This window comes from Engraulis encrasicolus, chromosome 9 (assembly GCF_034702125.1).
Source record: "Engraulis encrasicolus isolate BLACKSEA-1 chromosome 9, IST_EnEncr_1.0, whole genome shotgun sequence".
Classification (NCBI taxonomy): Eukaryota; Metazoa; Chordata; class Actinopteri; order Clupeiformes; family Engraulidae; genus Engraulis; species Engraulis encrasicolus.
In genome coordinates, this window is record NC_085865.1 from 16,080,517 (window position 1) to 16,098,812 (window position 18,296).

An 18,296-nucleotide genomic window follows, 5' to 3' on the forward strand; every position below is an offset into this window, starting at 1 on the left:
GGCACCACAGTTATGGTTGTGGATTAGGGCGGGCCACCGTTCTATGATCAGATCATCTCGGTCATGGAGGTGTTTGGGGGGTGGGACTGCCTTATGCTCATGTTGAAGAGCAAAGGTTCACCAGAGATGGTGTACAGAGGGAGGAGACAATTTGTAAGGGAGGTACCCTGACCAACTAACTGTTCCACCCCTCTACCTTCCATGACTGTGATGGCCTGAGCATGGCATGAGGCCACTGATGCTGAAAAATTCAATGTGCAATTGACTTTGATGTGCATTGCTTGAGACATCCTCAGTGGATGTAATTAGAGTGGAAGAACATGTCAATAGAAAATATGTCAAATCATAACACTATACAATTGTTCAAATAGTAACTCTCAGTTTATTTATTATGACATCAAGTGAACTGCTAAGCAAAGAACTGAGTTGTAAAAGTAAGCTTGAAGGAGCAGGTAGGGATAATAAGTCTAAGCAGGATGGGAATGGTTGATACAGTCAAGACTATTACAAATTGTACAAGAATGTTCCAATGGTTCATCACTTTATTTCAGGATTTCGTCTCTGGAATAACACTAAAAGAAAAATGTTCAACTATTTGTTTCCTAAGAAGTTGAGTTGTCTCTTCTCAAAAAGTAATAGATAAAATAAATCCAATACATTTACATCTTAGGTGATGCTGCTGGTGGTGGTGGTGGTGTGTGTGTGTCGGGGGGGTCCTCAAATGTGGTCTTTGCCCAGGACCTCAGACTTCCTAAAACCGCCACTGCTGAAGTTGTATGTTTGGTGTCACCTAGGCCAAGGGGCGTGGGGTCTCGAAACTGTTCTTTGCCTAGGACCTCAGACTTTCTAAAACCGCCACTGGTGAGGTTGTATTTGGCGCCCCCTAGGGCTATTTGTTGTACGCTGTTGTGAGTTGCAAAATGAAGACAAATTCATGTGAAGCTACAGGTAACATGTATTGACATTCATTGTCATTTATTTATCAACACTTGTGCATGAGCAACATCACGGGCTGTTGTCCTGGAACCCCCTGTAATCTGTAGAGGGAAAAGTTCTCCGGATGGACCACACCACAAAGGAAGGTAAGGGGACCTTGGCGTGTATTCCCAGGTAGTCATAGCAAAATCTAAGAAATTGTCTATGCAGTGTATCTAAAAGTTGAAAGATGATCAGAAGAGAGAAAAAAAACAGAAGAGTTTTAGATGTAGGCCTGCATGACAAGTTTACATCATTCATATGAAATCATACGGTTCCTACTATTCCATACAAATGGTTTTACAATATGACTAGGCTACTCACTCGTTCCCTCTACGTCCCCGTAGACTTGCCGGTAGTGGAAATATAAGCGGCTCAGAATCTCTTCTCCAACGATGGCCGCAGCAGATTGCATGGCCTCTACATCTCCAACAGCGGATAGCTTGTCAAGCCATCGGGCTACTGCGATGCCTCTGTTGGCTAATGATGCTGGTGTCGTTAGCTTGTGTAGCCCGTGTCAAACACCACCGGCGTTGTCCACGGCTGACAGCGTCCCTCAGCGTCCAGATGGTCTACAACTTCCTCCTCGCACCTCTATACACTTTAACCGCGATGTTCAATGCCCTCCTGAAATTCTCATTGTTGGTGATTCGATTGTCAGAGATCTGATTATTCCTAGTGCTATCACGTACTGTATCCCGGGAGGAAGGGTTGTTGACATCTCTCATCTCATTCCGTCCCTATTGAACAGACATTCTTCCGTAAACACTGTCATTGCTCACGTGGGGACAAATGACGTCATGGCCCGGAACTCTGTGAAGCTACAGAATGAGCTGGAGACGTTATGTCTCACTGTTGAAAGCCTCGGGAAACGCTGCATAATGTCAGGCCCTATCCCACTTAGCTCCAGTAATTCAGAGCGTTTCAGCAGATTGCATAGTCTCCATACCTGGCTGAAACAATTCTGCAATCTAGCTGGTCATGATTTTATTGCTAATTTTGATATATTCTGGACAAATCATTTTTATAGATCTGATGGGGTGCATCCAAACAAACTGGGCCCTACTAGAGCTAACCACCAACTTTATTCAGTTCATTGCTTTCAGCACACCTTGACATTCAACACAAACATGACCCAATCCAGTTCACAAACACACCCAGCTCTACTATGGGTCCTGCCTGATAATTGCAGCTCTCCCTCTCCTGCTGTATCACTTGGGGATCAAACTACACAGGCAATAAGTAGCCCCTCTCATCACCTACAGATGGCCCTTCTTAATGTCAGATCACTTCGTTCTGCTGCTGCTTGCTCACCCTCCCATTCAAATACCTCCTCTGGCCAGCAGATGGCTCCTCGGAAATGTCAAAGCTGCCCATCTGCAATGATATCTCCCTGCCAGAGGACTGTCCTTCCTATTTCTTCTCCTGATATCCCTCTCAATAATGGACTAAGCCCTGAAGTCATGAATGCTACATGTCCATTGGAGTCTACCCCTGACGTTGTTCGCTTGGACAATCCATGTGTTTTTAAGGACAGAAAAGGCATTGGGTTAATCCACCTCAATATCAGAAGTATATTGCAACGAGATAAAAATGGACCACCTAAATATTTTAATTGCTCAAACTAACACTGATATCTTGGTTTTATCAGAAACTTGGCTGAAGAGTGAAATTGATGACTCTGAAGTCAACCTTTCAGGCTACAATTTATTTAGAATTGACAGGGTTGGGAGGGGTGGGGGTGTGGCTATTTACGTGAAGTCACATTTTTCTGTCACATTTCTGTATTCCTTAAGTGAACCTAAATCCTTTGAATTTATTGCACTCAAGGTTCATTATGGCACCAATAAACAACTCCTTCATAATAGTTGGGATCTATAGACCCCCCGTCAGCTGATTCTAAATCCATAGATCAGCTGGCAGAATTGATAATCTAGATTCACTGACTCAGAAGTTCTAGTTCTTGGGGATTTTAATATTGACTGGCTAACTGATGCCTCCAAACATCTTAGAGATGTTTTCTCGAGTCTATTTTTTGGATCAACTTATTAATGATCCAACAAGACCAAACTCTAAGAACCTTAGCAAATCATCTCTTATTGATCTACTTTTTACAAATAAGATGAACAAAATTAGCGCAAGTGGTGTTTTTGATTTAGGGGTCAGCGACCACTGTCCCATTGCCTGTATTAGGCACAGCACTCTAACCAAAGCACTGCCTCACATTTTGGTTAAAAGAACTATGAAACATTTTAATGAGCAAGCTTTTTTAAATGATCTCTATGAAAGTGACATTCATCTAACAACTGAAATTCCTGATGCTGACTTGGCTCTACAGTTTTTCTCAAACTCATTTATTTGCATTGTTGACAAACATGCACCTTTTAAAAAGATAAGAGTAAAAAGTAGAACAAACCCATGGTTCACCCCTGAACTCTTCCTCTCTTTTTCAGTCAAGAAATAAGGCTTGGTTCATATAGCAAGGAGGAGCAAGGATGCCTCCGACTGGGACAAGTTTCAGGAAAATCAGGAACAGATGTACATTATCTGTAAGAAAGGCTAAATCTGACTATNACTTTAAACCTTGTCTCTAGTTCGTACTCAGATCCTGCAAAATTCTGGAAGGCTGTAAATTAAAAAAACAATAAATCTGTTACACCTATGCCTTCTTCAATTAAGTTTGATGATTGTCTACTACAAGACAAATCAGACATTTGCAGTGCTCTTAATAAACATTTTTCTTTAGCCAGTCAAAGTTTTGACAATAGCAATAATCATTCCTTTATGCCTAGGGCTGGACATGATATGCGTATCAGAGACAATGTCAGAGACGATGATCTGGAATTCAGGCTTCATCCTGTGTCTAAGCATACAGTGCTATCTGCTTTATTAGCAATTGATAGTCGCAAATCCACTGGAGGAAGACCAGCTAGATCCCCTTTTTCTTCGCACTGCGGCATATAAATAGCAGAGCCATTATTGCACATTTTCAATTTTTCTATTTCCACTGGAGTTGTCCCTACACTATGGAAATTTGCACACATTACCCGTTGCACAAGGGGGGTGATAAGACTGACCCTAACAACTATCGACCAATATCCAAGCTACCGTGTCTCTCAAAAATACTAGAGAAGTTGGTAAATGATCAGCTCAAAGAATTTCTAAATACCAATAATATTTTGAGCCCTCTCCAATCAGGCTTTAGGCCTAAACATAGTACAGTTACTGCTGCTACTAAAGTAATGGATGATATTATCACTTCTCTTGACAAGAAAAAACATTGTGCTGCCATCTTTGTGGACTTATCCAAAGCATTTGACACCCGTGGACCATTCTCTGCTTCTACAAATTCTGCCTGGTATTGGTTTTAATGCAAGTGCCTGTAAATGGTTCCAGAGCTACCTTTCAAACAGACACCATACTGTAAAATTGGGTAATTACCCAATCTGACCCCCTGCTAATAACCAAGGGGGTCCCACAAGGTTCAGTATTAGGCCCGGTACTCTTCACCATGTACATAAATAGCATACTTTCTCTCCTTTCCAACTGCTCTATTCATCTATATGCAGATGATACAATTTTGTATTGTGTTGCGGATTCTGTACAGCTAGCCTTGGAGAAATTGCAGCAGTCTTTTAATATCCTACAAAATGCCTTCATTAGTCTTAAGCTTCTACTTAATGTAAGCAAGACTAAATGTATGGTCTTTACTCGATCTAAGCATGGGCATGAAAAATGATTTTAATATATCTACTTTAGATGGGTCTGTTATTGAGAGAGTATCACATTATAAGTACCTGGGAATCTGGCTAGATGACAAGTTCACATTCAAGAAACATACTGACTGTCTTGTCACTACGCTCAGACAAAAGCTATCTTTCCTGCACAGAAATAAATATCACTTTCCTGTTTTCTGCAGAAAAAAGTTAATTGAAGCTACTTTTCTGTCTTCCCTTGACTATGGTGATATTATTTACAGACATGCACCATTCTCTAATCTGAAGGCACTTGACATGTCTATCATTCAGCTCTTCGTTTTATTACTGGGGATCCATATAGTACACATCATTGCCTGTTATATGATAAAGTTGGGTGGGCTCCACTTTCTCACAGAAGGGACATGCATTATTTTATTTTTATTTATAAGGCCCTCACTGGCAAACTCCCATTTTATATTTCATCTCTTTTAGTTTGGCACTCCAACCCATACCAAACCCGCAGCAGCAATTTTTTACTGGAGGTCCCTTATGCCCGCACAGAACTGGGTAAAACAGCTTTTAGTGTCTGTGGACCTTCAGTTTGGAATAACTTACAACTAAGGATGGGTCTTCAAGCCTTTGTGCCATTAGAACATTTTAAAGTTACACTGGGAAGTTTTTTATCACATACTTGCACTTGTTTTAACTCATAAGTTTTAATTCATAGTTTGTCTTAATTCTTATCTCTTATATGATTTATGGTGTATTGTGTATGTTCGTTGTTTATATATGATTTTATATGTGCAATTGTTTGTTTTACTCGACATCATTGTAAATGAGGGCTGGGCCCTCAATGATTCTTCGAGTTTAAATAAATGAAATGAATGCGGTGCGGAGAACGTGCTCGTTCAGACAAACGGGCTGAAAGCCAGAATGTTCTGTTACGCAGCGGATGTGTGTCCCCGCTCCTCTTCTCTCCTTGCGCACACGTTGGGCTGCTCACGGCAGCACACAGAGTCCTTTACTGTCTGCATCGGCGCACACCTCCCACAAGAACACCTACAATGCGACAGATAAAGGCAAGAGTGTTGGAAATAATCACAGAACTTCACAAAGTGTCAATGTCGAGTGTTGATTCGCGTAAAAGTCCGGAGTAGCCTATTCGCGGAAGGAAAGGCACTGGAGCCAAGCCATGGCGCAGGGCAAACTGCGTAATTGGTCTGACGGCCTTGGTGTTCCTTTATAAAAACAAATAATAATATAGGCCTAACTACATAAAGATGAAGACAATGAGGCACTGAGACGTAAAATCATTTTGCGATCGGTACAGTCCCCTACCTATGGCTATTAGGCTACTTTTGGGATGTGAGAAGTAGACTGCACACAAATGCTCGGTGGTACAAACAAACGATATTACAACAAAGTAGGCCTACACTATCTTACGGAGTCTACTCTCCGTTCATTGTCAGGAAAATGAACAAGAAGGTAGTTACCATTCCACGCGCTGTAGCCTGCCAACGTCTCTTGGCATCCCGCCGTCTGTCACAGCAGCACCACCGACAGCGCCTTCTGCTTCGCCATCCGAACTTTCGGAGCCTCGTCGCTCCATCTCATCCAGATACGGCTCGTAGCCTATCTGTAGGCCTAAGGCATAATGCCTCCACCACTATCTTCCAGTATCGGGTCGGACTCTTCTACTTTCAAAAATGTTTCAGGCTCCGAGTATGCGTCAGATGAGTTGTCTAGAGTAGACCCACTACGGAATCCATGTTAGTTGTGACAGGTAGCCTAATCCTGACAGGCGTCAAGACAGTCCTGATAGCCCTATAGATTCCTGAGTGTACGTCATCGGTCACGTGACGGACTTATGGGAAGCGCGCAGCAGATGTCAAAAATCTCGCTTTTCAAAGGCCATAAAACATCATGTTTTCCATCATAATGATCAAAGCCAACTTCAAGTGACTATATTTTATGCTTACTTTCAATGTGTTTGTGTATATTACAATATTTCCCAAGTGTCATATGGTCTTTAAGACCACTGGTGAATGAATGTGAGGAGTCCAAGGAGAGAAGCAGTCATGATTCCTCTTTGAGAATTAAGAAGAACACCATCATTTAATTCATACAGCCTAGGGTAGTATTTATTTTTGTAGCACATCTTTGATGTAACCTTTATGTAACTAAAGTGTAGCGCAGAGCTGTGGCCACTTCAAAGCACGATGGAGGCAGCGGATACATTTTAGGGTTTTATTTATTTACTACCCTCGCTCTAAAATGTGGGCAAAATGAGGTGGCATTAATTAACACTACAGTAAACTAACCACTCAACTAAACTAAACTCACACACCACATTATCACATGTCTGCCCTGAGTTCTACAAAACATCTTAGAACCCTAAACGATAAGGCCAGCCCTTATCAATACCTGTCCTATTCTAATCCCAAACGGTTATGTCGTCCCGGGCTCAGGGAGATAGGGGGCCCAGAATTGCGCCCCCATTACATGTTATTCTCCCTCTGCCTTCATGATTGTCTTCAAGTCAAGTAGGTTTTTATTGTCAATTTCTTTACATGCACTGGTCATACAAAGAATTTGAAATTACATTTCTTGCTTTCCCATACAGACATAGACTAATCTAGGTAAGGACATAGACAGTATAGACATAGACAGTACTTATACATGGACTTAAGACAGTATGGACATAGACAGTGCTCATACAGACATTTAAAGTGCAAGACTGGACAACAGAAGACTTGTAGAGGACATACATTAAGAGGTATTTGTTGTGCTTTTGTGCTTTTCCTAAAAAAAGTCCTTTATAGCGTTCTGACATGGTAATAGTAGCATTTTGAAGAAAAATAAATATTAAAAAGGTCTGTCAAGTACACCAGCAGCAGTGTGTGTGTGTGTGTGTGTGTGTGTGTGTGTGTGTGTGTGTGTGTGTGTGTGTATGTGTGTGTATGTGTTTAGTGCAGGTAGAAGGTGCGGTGTGCGTCTTGTGTGTGTGTTCGTGTGTCTGTGTGTGTGTGTGTGTGTGTGTGTGTGTGTGTGTGTGTGTGTGTGTGTGTGTGTGTGTGTGTGTGTGTGTGTGTGTGTCAGTGTGTGTATGTTTGGGTTTAGTGCAGAAAGTGCAGTGTGCTTGTGTGTGTGTGTGTGTGTGTGTGTGTGTGTGTGGGTGTGTGTGTGTGTGTGTGTGTGTGTGTGTGTGTGTGTGTGTGTGGTGTGTGTGTGTGTGTGTGCATGTTTTGAGTTAGTGCAGGTTGAAAGTTCAGTCACAAGTATAGTAGTGCAGGTGGAATGTTCAGTCTCAGATATGGTGGTGGGGGATGGGGGGGGGGGTTGTATGTGGCCTTGCTGGCTAGAGGCTGACAGTGGAGGGAGAGTGGGTTGAGTGTTCAGCATCTTGATCGCTTGGTGCATTGTGCTGCTCGCCAGCCTGGTGGTACGGGAACGGAGGCGCCTGTACCTCTTTCCAGAGGGCAGGAGGCTGAACAGTTTGTGTGCAGGGTGGCTTGTGTCTTTGATGATCATCAGTGCTTTCCGGGTGAGGCGTGTGGTGTAAATGTCCTGCAGGGAGGGGAGTGGTACTCCAATGATCTTCTTCGCTGTGTTCACAACACGCTGGAGTGTCTTCCTGTTTTTCTCCGTGCAGCTTCCTCCCCACACTGTGATGCAGTTGGACACGACGCTCTCTATGGTTCCTCTGTAGAATGTTGTCATGATGGAGGGTGTAGCACTTGCCTTCTTTAGTTTGCGCAGGAAGTAGAGACGCTGATGGGCCTTCTTCGCCAGTGATGTAGTGTTGGTGGTCCAAGAGAGGTCGTCGCTGATGTGCACTCCAAGGAACTTGGTGCTGCTCACTCTCTCCACAGCATCGCCGTCGATGGTCAGTGGTGGCAGTTGTTTTTGGACCCTTTGGAAGTTGACAACAATCTCCTTGGTCTTGTTGACATTCAGCAGGAGGTTGTTGTCTTTGCACCATCTAGCCAGCAGGTCTACTTCTTCTCTGTAGTGAGTCTCATCGCCCTTGGTGATGAGGCCCACCAGTGTTGTATCATCCGCAAACTTCACTAGATGGTTAGTGCTGTGGGTCGTTGTGCAGTCGTGTGTCAGCAGCGTGAACAGCAGGGGGCTGAGAACACAACCTTGCGGAGCCCCCGTGCTCAGGGTCAGGGTGCTCGAGGTGTTGTTCCCTACCCGTACTGCTTGTGGTCTTTGCATTAGGAAGTCCAGCAGCCAGTTGCAGAGGGAGGTGCTGAAACCTAGTTTGTCCAGTTTTCTGATGAGTTGTTGTGGTATTATGGTATTGAATGCTGAACTGAAGTCAATGAACAGCATTCTCACATATGAGTCTTTATTGTCCAAGTGGGTGAGGGCTGGATGGAGGGCAGAGCAAATTGCATCCTCCGTGGATCGCTTGGCTCGGTATGCGAACTGGTAGGGGTCTAGGGTGGGGGGTAGGGTGGCTTTGATGTGTGACAGGACTAGCCGTTCGAAGCACTTCATGATTATGGGCGTCAGTGCTACAGGACGGTAGTCATTGAAGCATGATGGTGATGATTTCTTCGGCACAGGTATGATGGTAGCAGCTTTGAAAAGTGATGGGATGACTGCTTGCTCCAGAGAGATGTTAAAGATGTCTGTGAAGACATCCTTCAGCTCTTCTGCACAATCCTTCAACACTCGGCCTGGTATGTTGTCTGGGCCAGCTGCTTTGCGTGGGTTGATGGTGGCCAGTGTCCTCTTAACACTGGCAGAGGACAGGTAAAGGGGTTGATCATGGGGGGGAGGGGGAGTTTTCTGTGGGTGAGTGTCATTTTGTGCTTCAAAGCGGGCAAAGAAACTGTTCAGGTCGTTTAGCAGAGAGGTGTTGTTGTCACAGCTTCGTGGTGCAGGCTTATAGTCCGTGATGGCCTGTATGCCCTGCCACAGGCTCTGTGCATCTCTGCTGTCTTTGAAGTGTGTTGTTATTTTGTCTGAGTATTCCTTCTTTGCTTTCCTGATGCCCTGGGACAGGTTAGCCCTTGCTGTCTTTAGGCCAGCTACGTCTCCTGCTCTGAAGGCTTTGTCTCTGGCCCTCAGCAGTCGGTGAACGTCTCCTGTGAACCATGGCTTCTGGTTGGCCCTGGTAGTGATGTGTTTTATTTCTGTAACATCATCGATGCATTTTGTGATGTAGGAGGTCACGGTGTCTGTGTACTCCTCAATGTCAATGTGATTGCTGTGGGTGGCAGTTGTTTTGAAAATGTCCCAGTCTGTGGTTTCAAAGCAGTCCTGAAGTCGTGAGATGGCTCCCTCAGGCCATTTTCTCACCTCCTTCTGAACTGGTTTGGTGAGTTTTGCCTTTTGTCTGTAAGCTGGCAGTAGCAGAATTGTTGTGTGGTCTGATGATCCAATGTGGGGGATGGGCTTTGCCTTGTATGCTCTCTTCTGATTTGTGTAAACGAGGTCCAGGGTGTTTTGTTCTCTTGTTGGGAAGTTGACATGTTGATGAAATTTTGGAAGTACTGTTTTGAGATTTCCGTGGTTGAAATCTCCCAGTACCACTGTGAAGGCATCTGGGTGTGCATCTTGTTGTTCACTGATGCCCCGATGCAGCTCGTTCAGTGCCTCGCTTTTGACGCCATTGTTGTTGCTGGGTGGGAGGTAGACGGCGACTAATAGGATAGCGGATATTTCTCTGGGTAAATAGAAGGGTCGGCACTTGATGATCATGAACTCCACTAGTGGAGAGCAGTGCCTCTGTACTACCGTAGCATTATTGCACCAAGCATCATGTGTGTAGACACATATTCCTCCTCCTCGTTTTTTCTCTGCAAGGGCTCTGTCCGCTCGGTGGCACGTTAGTTGTTCCAGTTGTAAAGCCGAGTCGGGTATGCCGTCGTTCAGCCATGATTCTGTGAACACCGTAACGCAGCAGTTCCTCACGGTTTTGTTCGCTGATCTTAGTAGCCGTATGTCATCCATCTTATTGTCCAGAGATCTGACGTTTGCCAAGAGAATTTATGGTATTGCTGGACGAGTTGGGTTGGCTGCAAGCCGTGTCTCGACGCCACCTCGTTTGCCCCTTTTCCTAATTCTTGAGCATCGCTTTCGGTGTCGGCATAGCGAGGCAGACGGGTCCGATGTAGTCCTATGCCGCCGGAGAATTCCTAGTTCTTCCAGAGTCTTCATTGGTACATCCAATACATTGCTTAAGTTGTCCATTCTTATCTGCAACAGCTGTTGCCGACTGTACGTGCGTTCCGACATATTTTCCGACGATAGACATTTCGAAAGACACATTTTAACACAAATAAACACTGAAAGTTGGGAAAGCAAGGGGCTGCTGCAACCTACGTGCGCCGCCGCCGGAAGATGTTGATCTTGGTCTTCTTATCCCTCTGCTTCAGCTGCCCTTACTGTATACCTTGCAGGCTGAGAAAAAAAAGAAATGGAATGCAGGCTCCGCTCCATATCTTGAGGTATTAAACCCTTCAGTACTACAATTTCATGCTCGCATAGCCAATGTGTATTGTCTCAGAGAGCTAAACCAAGACGTTCTGGTTCGCTGGTTCTTGCAACACAGGAGCCACACAGTCAGGGACTACGTTTTCAGCTTTATATTTATCGCAAATTCACAGCAAGAAACAAGAAGAAGCATCATAACGAACAGAATCCACGCATCCATACAATCTCCTACAACACAGACCTCCAGATATCGCCATTGTAGCTGCAGCAACAGGAGGCCGATGTGCGAGAAGTTACCCTATATAGGCCTACCACTCTTTTCTCTAGACAGCAGCCTCAAGGCAAGTCAATTTAGCATCTGACATTAGGTGATGTGTACTAGTGACTACTGGGTGTGTTCACTGGGTGTTGTTATCTCGATTCCCTAGTGTTGTCTAATGCCGGGTATGCACTGTGCAATATTTGAAATATAGGAATTTTGGGAATATAGACAGCACTTCTGTGTGAGTCAATCACTGAAAACAATTCCATGTCCTGGAGCACAGCATTATGTGAGCTCAGGCTGTCATTTCACACTGCCCATGCACAAAAGGCACACATTGCCAGGGCATTACAATTCCTTGCCTCCACCTCTCAGGTGCAAGATTCCCTTCCGCATTTTTGTCCTCCGTTCTGAAAAACAAGTCTGTCGTGTTGTACAGTGTGAGCACTCAGGTCACATTTGACTATCGGATTGTATATTGTGAGAGGACATAAGTCATGAGATGCGACCATTTAAACACTGCTATTCACTCATACAGTGTGAGCAGGAACTGCCTGCGACTGATATTGTACAGTGAATGCCGGCTTAACACAATACACACAGACTTAGACCTAGTGTGAAATATATATAAAAAAGGCAGCTCATTTCACAAAACCAAATAGTTAGCTTTACTTTAAAATAATGTTGTAGGCCTCATAGTTTCTCCCTTGGTTTCTTCGTCTGTTTAGGATGGTAACTTGAGCATCTGTAAACTAGTCTTTCTACAGTTTGGGTCTTGTGACAACATCCCTGCCATACTAACTGATTTTTTCCATCAAGGTTGAACTTTTAACTGCGTGAGTTACAGTGAATCTTGCTGCTGTCTTCAGTTTCATCCACTCAAATGCCTAATCAGGCATGAAGACCTCACTTTCAACACCTTCACTAATTAACACCTTGCCATCTAAAACAACATGTCTGGATTTTTAAAGGCAAGTCTATTTTTTAACCTCACTTTAAAGCTGTAGAACCGAACAATCCTCTAATTAAGATCACCTGACATGGCGCTTTCATTCTACCCACCGACTTCTCAAGCATTACGCAGATGGATTCTTCTTCCAATTGACCTGTTCACCTCTGTGCTCTCTCATTAGAGTCCTTCTTTAGACTCGTTTTTGAGCATTGCCCTCTACAATTGGCTTGCCAGTAAATGAGCAAGGGGGCATACATGACCTTCAGATCAGACAGGTCATCGGTGACTTTCAAATGAGGCCAAATGAGGCCTTTACTCTTGACATTTTGCAGCTAATGCAACGAAGGCTCTCCTGAGGTATTGCTGAGAGCATAGGGGTGGATGGCAAAATCGGTATGTGTATTGTCAATGTCATACTTTTGTTCAACGTGGTGGTACTCTTTCCCCCCCCTTAAAGTGATATTGTCCCATTTTTGGAAATAAGCTTATTTTACACCTCCGCTTGAGTTAAATAATAGGGTTATACCGTTCTCCTATACTTTCAACCGTTCTCTTGGCATGGCAGTGCAAATTTTGCCTCCAAGCTACCAGTTAACATTGAGTCCTATGAGACCAGTTAGCCGCCAGCTGGTCTCATTGGACTCAATGTTAACTGCTAGCTTGGGGGTAAAATTTGCACTGCCATTCCCAGAGAACTTCCGAAAGTAAAGGAGAATGGTAAACCCTATTATTTAACTCAAGGGGAGGTGTAAAATAAGCTTATTTCCAAAAATGGGACAGTATCACTTTAAATGCCTAAATGTTTTGCATTTACCGCAGCAATTTTGACAAGCCATGATCATAAAATCTGTTTTACATTGTTAAAATCAATGTCATGATAAGTCAGACTACATGAATGCCTACACCACAAACATATCCATGAGTCTAGTCTTCCTAATGACCACTGCAGCCCTTGACAACGATATTATCTAACCTACAATATACACACATAGACTACACATACAGTTCTACGCTCAATTCACAGGAATTCATGCAGGCTCATTGACTGTATAATATCCAACCCCATGTTCAGTCTGCATTTACATACTGTACACACTCAAACAGACTCATTGACTACTGTACATATCCACAATATCTATTAACACATCAACAAGTAATCCTCACATGCATACTGGCTTACTGTACTTTTACAGACAGGTCTGTAGATGCATGAAACTCAGATTTGTCCCTTTGGAACCCCAATGCCATGTCCTTATGCAGTGGCTGTCAACAACAAGTCGTTAATTAGGGCTGTGTGGAGTCCTTAACACCTTCCTCACCAACTGCAACAGCATGGCAGCACGAGTTGTTAATCACAGCAGTGATTAAAATGGCTAATAAGCTTAGGGCCTTTAAGCTCCAATATCAGTGGCCTCCCGAAGGTAGATTGGTGCAGTACACATGCACACACACACACATTCACCATTTGGAATCATTCCCATGTAATTCTGTCAGGACCATTACAGTAAAGAAACACAAGACAAGACATTCTCAATGCAATCGTTTATTGAATACTTAAAAAATAGATTTGCCGGTATGGCTCTCTTCAGAGGAGTCCCCTGGTTCCCATGAGCACCACGGAAAGCAGAGATTCAGGGGACAGCAGCAGCATAGGGAATGCTCACCCAATTTAAGATTAGGAGAGCAAACAATTCCCCCATGAACAGTTTGGGCAACATGACAAGGAGTAGGCCATGCCATGTCATACACGACAAGGTGGTGCTGGGGAGGTGGCGGGTGGCGAAAAAAGCAAGCAGCCAGGAGTTGGGAACAAAGCAGAGAACTTTTACGCCAAATTTGAAACTGACCAATGAGGAGCAAGGAGAGTTGATTAGCTGGTCTAGAACACCTGAGACAAATAAGCAGCAAGCTTTTGACTACCATAGCCTGGGGTCCGCTTCTCGATTCTTGTCGTTGCTAACCGTCTTAAGACCGTCTTACCGTTTCCTTGGATTTAGTGGTGAGCGTCGCTGTCGAGAGAGAGTTGAGTCGCTCTTACGAAGGACGTTGCTACCGTCGTTAGCAAAGACGCTTTCGAGATACGGACCCCTGGTCAGAACTAACGCTAGCGCTAGTATTAGAGCAATGATACCAGTAAATAACAAACTTAGTTCCCAATCACAAACGCCATGAGAAACATACAAACCAACATCATGATGATTCCTCTGACATGATTCCTCTGGACTCACAAACATTTCCACTGTGCATTGCTTCCTAGTTCGCACTTCTATTTATTTCTCGTGTCCAGTGGAATATGCTGTCTATATACCTCCTGGGGGCAAAAACGCTGACATTTACAGCAGACCACGATGTTACAACACTCATTAAAATTCCAATCATAACTCTGATGCTATCTTAACCCACATCCAAATTGTCAGTCAAGTCATTATTGCTACAGGCTATGCGGTGGAGCCTAAGAAAATGGACTAAACCCAGCAGGCCAATATAACACGGTTTCTGGCTCAACGTGCACTGGTGCCACTACCGTGGAACAATGAGCCAGAGCCAATCATTACATTACATTACATTACATTGCATTTGGCAGACGCTTTATAACCAAAGTGAATTTCAAAAGAGGACATAATCAAGCCAACATCACAAGCAAATACAAAGTCCAAAGGAGATATACAGAACAACAAGTGCAGTTACAAAGAGGGGTTAGTTGGTTTTTTTTTTTAAGAGTAAATAACGAGTACACAAACACACACACACAAACTAAACTAAACTAAACTAAACTAAACTAAACTAAACTAAACTAAACATCATGTCAGGAGTCTGCCCTGGGGCAATGCCAGTTCAAGCATTAGTCTAGTAGATTCTCTCGGAAGAGGAAGGTCTTTTGTTGTTTCTTGAAGGCTGCAAGAGATGTGCTGCCACAAGCCTATTCACACTGTTGTTATTGTTTATTGCCACAAATATGGGGCTACATTTGGTGAAATTAAATAATTAAATAAAATGTTTGCCTTTGATTTTGAAGTACAGTACATTGTGATTATAATGCCTTTACACATCATACAACAGTGCATGCCAAGTAAATGATTTTAAGGTACATGTTGGAGTGTGTTGTTTTTTGGGTTTTTTTTGGAAGAGAAAGCCAACGCACACCAGAGGTTTCAAGGTTCAGGTAGCGGGCACTTGTTCACTTCAGAGGGGAAGATACTACACTCTTTTGTCCATCATGCTGAGTTTTATTAAACAAACAATGTTGCGGCTAGTGTGACCAATGTGGCCATTTCTTTTTAGCCCAAAGGTAAGTAATTCGGTAAACATTTGTCAGTTGTGGATCCGTATTGTTTCACTTGTTTCAAACACACATATTTGGCCTCCAGTCTTAATGATGCCCTGGCAATGGGCAATCGTGATAAAGAAAATAAATTGATACAAAGGAAACACACTGCCTTTTGTAAACAAGAGCCATGGCAACAGTAGCTGAAAGGCAGACGAAGAGAGACATTGAGAGAGAGAGTGAGGAGGAGAGAGGAGATAGATAAAGACAAAGGAGTAAGAGAGAGTGAGAAAACAATATGGGAGGCTGCTCAATAAAGTGCAGCTCGTAGGGACGTGTATTGATGTCAGGGATCTAGCCGAAGGATGCGGTGGTGACAGATGTGAGTGTTTGGAGATTTGGCTGGCAGCTTTCGCTTGGTGATGATAATCCAAGAGAGACGCCTGGCATGGCAACACGGTTCAAACCCTTCCGATCTCTGTGTGAATGAAAGACAACACATAAGTTCCTCCTCAGGCCCTTTGGTACTCACCAGTCACATACACAAAACATACAGAAATGTACACACGCACAAGCACACACACATGCACACACGCACAAAGCATACACGTGCATACACGGACATGCACATGCACACATACACGCGCACACACACACACACACCATCTGTGGCTGCATTAAAGTTGGTATTTAACTGAGGAACTTAATCCCCTGTGAGTTTCTGCTTTGAAGTGAATCGTGGGGGAAGATGGGGTGTCTGTGCTTATATTTATTCATTTATTTATACATTTTTCTCAGACGATAAATTAATTTAAACATCTGCCAGAAAATAGGGCCACAGAACGAAAAAGTGGCTGCTCTTAAAATGGGAATTTTTTAGCTTTTTTTTTTTTTTTTGCATTTTCAGTGTTAGGTGGTTATACAAGCTACTTCAGGATGTTTTTTATTAAGTGTTATCACACATGTTTGTGAAAGCCAGAAGAAGAAAAGAAAATGTACAAAAGCAAATACAGCACCTAGAGTAGTAGAGGAGGTAAAATAATATCCATAAACATGTCAACTCTATGACAGAAAGTAGGCATGAAGCTAATATGAGACAGCTAGGAGTGTGAAACAAGCTCATTGTGAATAATCCAATTGAAGCCACCATTTCAGTCCTCTGTCCAAGACGGTTAAGTTCAGGCTGGTCTTTCAAGGCAGTGATTTGCAAATGCCAAAAAGTCAATGTGTGTCACAGAAGTGGTGACTGATTGTTAAACATGCACGTTTACTGTAGGTCACAAAATCAGGACATCCTGATTGATGAGGAAAAGTCTTGTGATTTTGCAGTTGTTGTCTGCCTATCTGCCTGCCTGCCTTACAGACAGTAAGCAAACAAAATAGAAAGATGTGGCCTTGGTCCATCTACCATAAAAATAACATTTTTTTTTTTTTCAGGAGATTTCAGCGCTGACATACATCCAAAAAAGGCAGATTTAAAAATGCAGTTTAAATAGAAAATAAAATGAAAAGTTCCTACCCCAGCTGCTAACCACCAATAACACCTATCAAAACTTTTCATCCTTCCTTTTCCACCACCTGGTGGATTTCCAGTAGTGTTTGACCTTAGCAAAGAGAACACATGGCCTTGTCACTGCTCGTTACACTGACAACCTCTAACCAGACACAAAAGTAATAGATGCACCACAGAGATTGGCTCTGGTGCCCCCCCCCCCCTCTCTCTCTCTATCTCTCTCTCTCTCTCTCTCTCTCTCTCTCTCTCCCTCTCTCTCTCTCATTTCCAATTTCAGTCGCTCAGTGGCCATGGAATTATTCATGTAGCCTACGTAGATTGACAGTTGTGAGATTGACCTCTTAACTTCAGGTTGAATAGTGAATGCCGTGCTGAGAAGAGCATAAATAAAACCTTTCCTTCAAGGCGGGCATCAACACACAACACGCAAGTGAATTCCAGTCAACTGCATGGGGCACAGATGACAGCTGACCATGAAGTCTAACTGTCATAAGTCTGGCAGTGATACAACTGCAGAACCAGTAAGGTCATATCTCCCTCTCTGATGATGTGGATGAAGTTATTAATGTTGTTTTCATTTAGGCCTATAACGTTATTGTTCTGTATAGGCCTACACAATTATGTGGCACAGTAATTGTTGGAATATGCGACACAGACATATACACCCTATTGATATCTTCAATGTAATTTGCTAGTCATTTGTTCATTAAAAATCAATTCATCCATGAGAGGGCAGGCTTTGGGTAGTGGTACAGGTGCAGGTGTGGGTGGGGGATGGGTGGGGTATGGGTGGTGGTAGCAAGGGGTTCCCTGCCTGAGCACAGAAGTGGAGGGGCTAGAGGTATGGATTGGAGGTTGTACCTTGAGTACAGGAGTGGAGGGAAGGGCTATGGTTATGGGTTGGGTAGCAGGTGGAAGATCTAAGGGTGGAGGTTGGGGTGCTGGTGGAGGTGGAAGGGGTGGTGGTAGGGATGTTGGCATGGGGTGAGAGAACAGAAGCCCAGAGAATGTCTAAAGTAAGAGAAGGATCACAGGCAGGTGGCCAGGAATGGCATTGCAGCTATGTTCTCGCTGCCAAGTATATAATGAATGGGTCCCAATGGGGCTGTATGCTTCTAATAATTGTATCTGCCCGTGTAATTTTTTCCCTGGAAATGATGAAGTCGCGTTCGATAGACAGG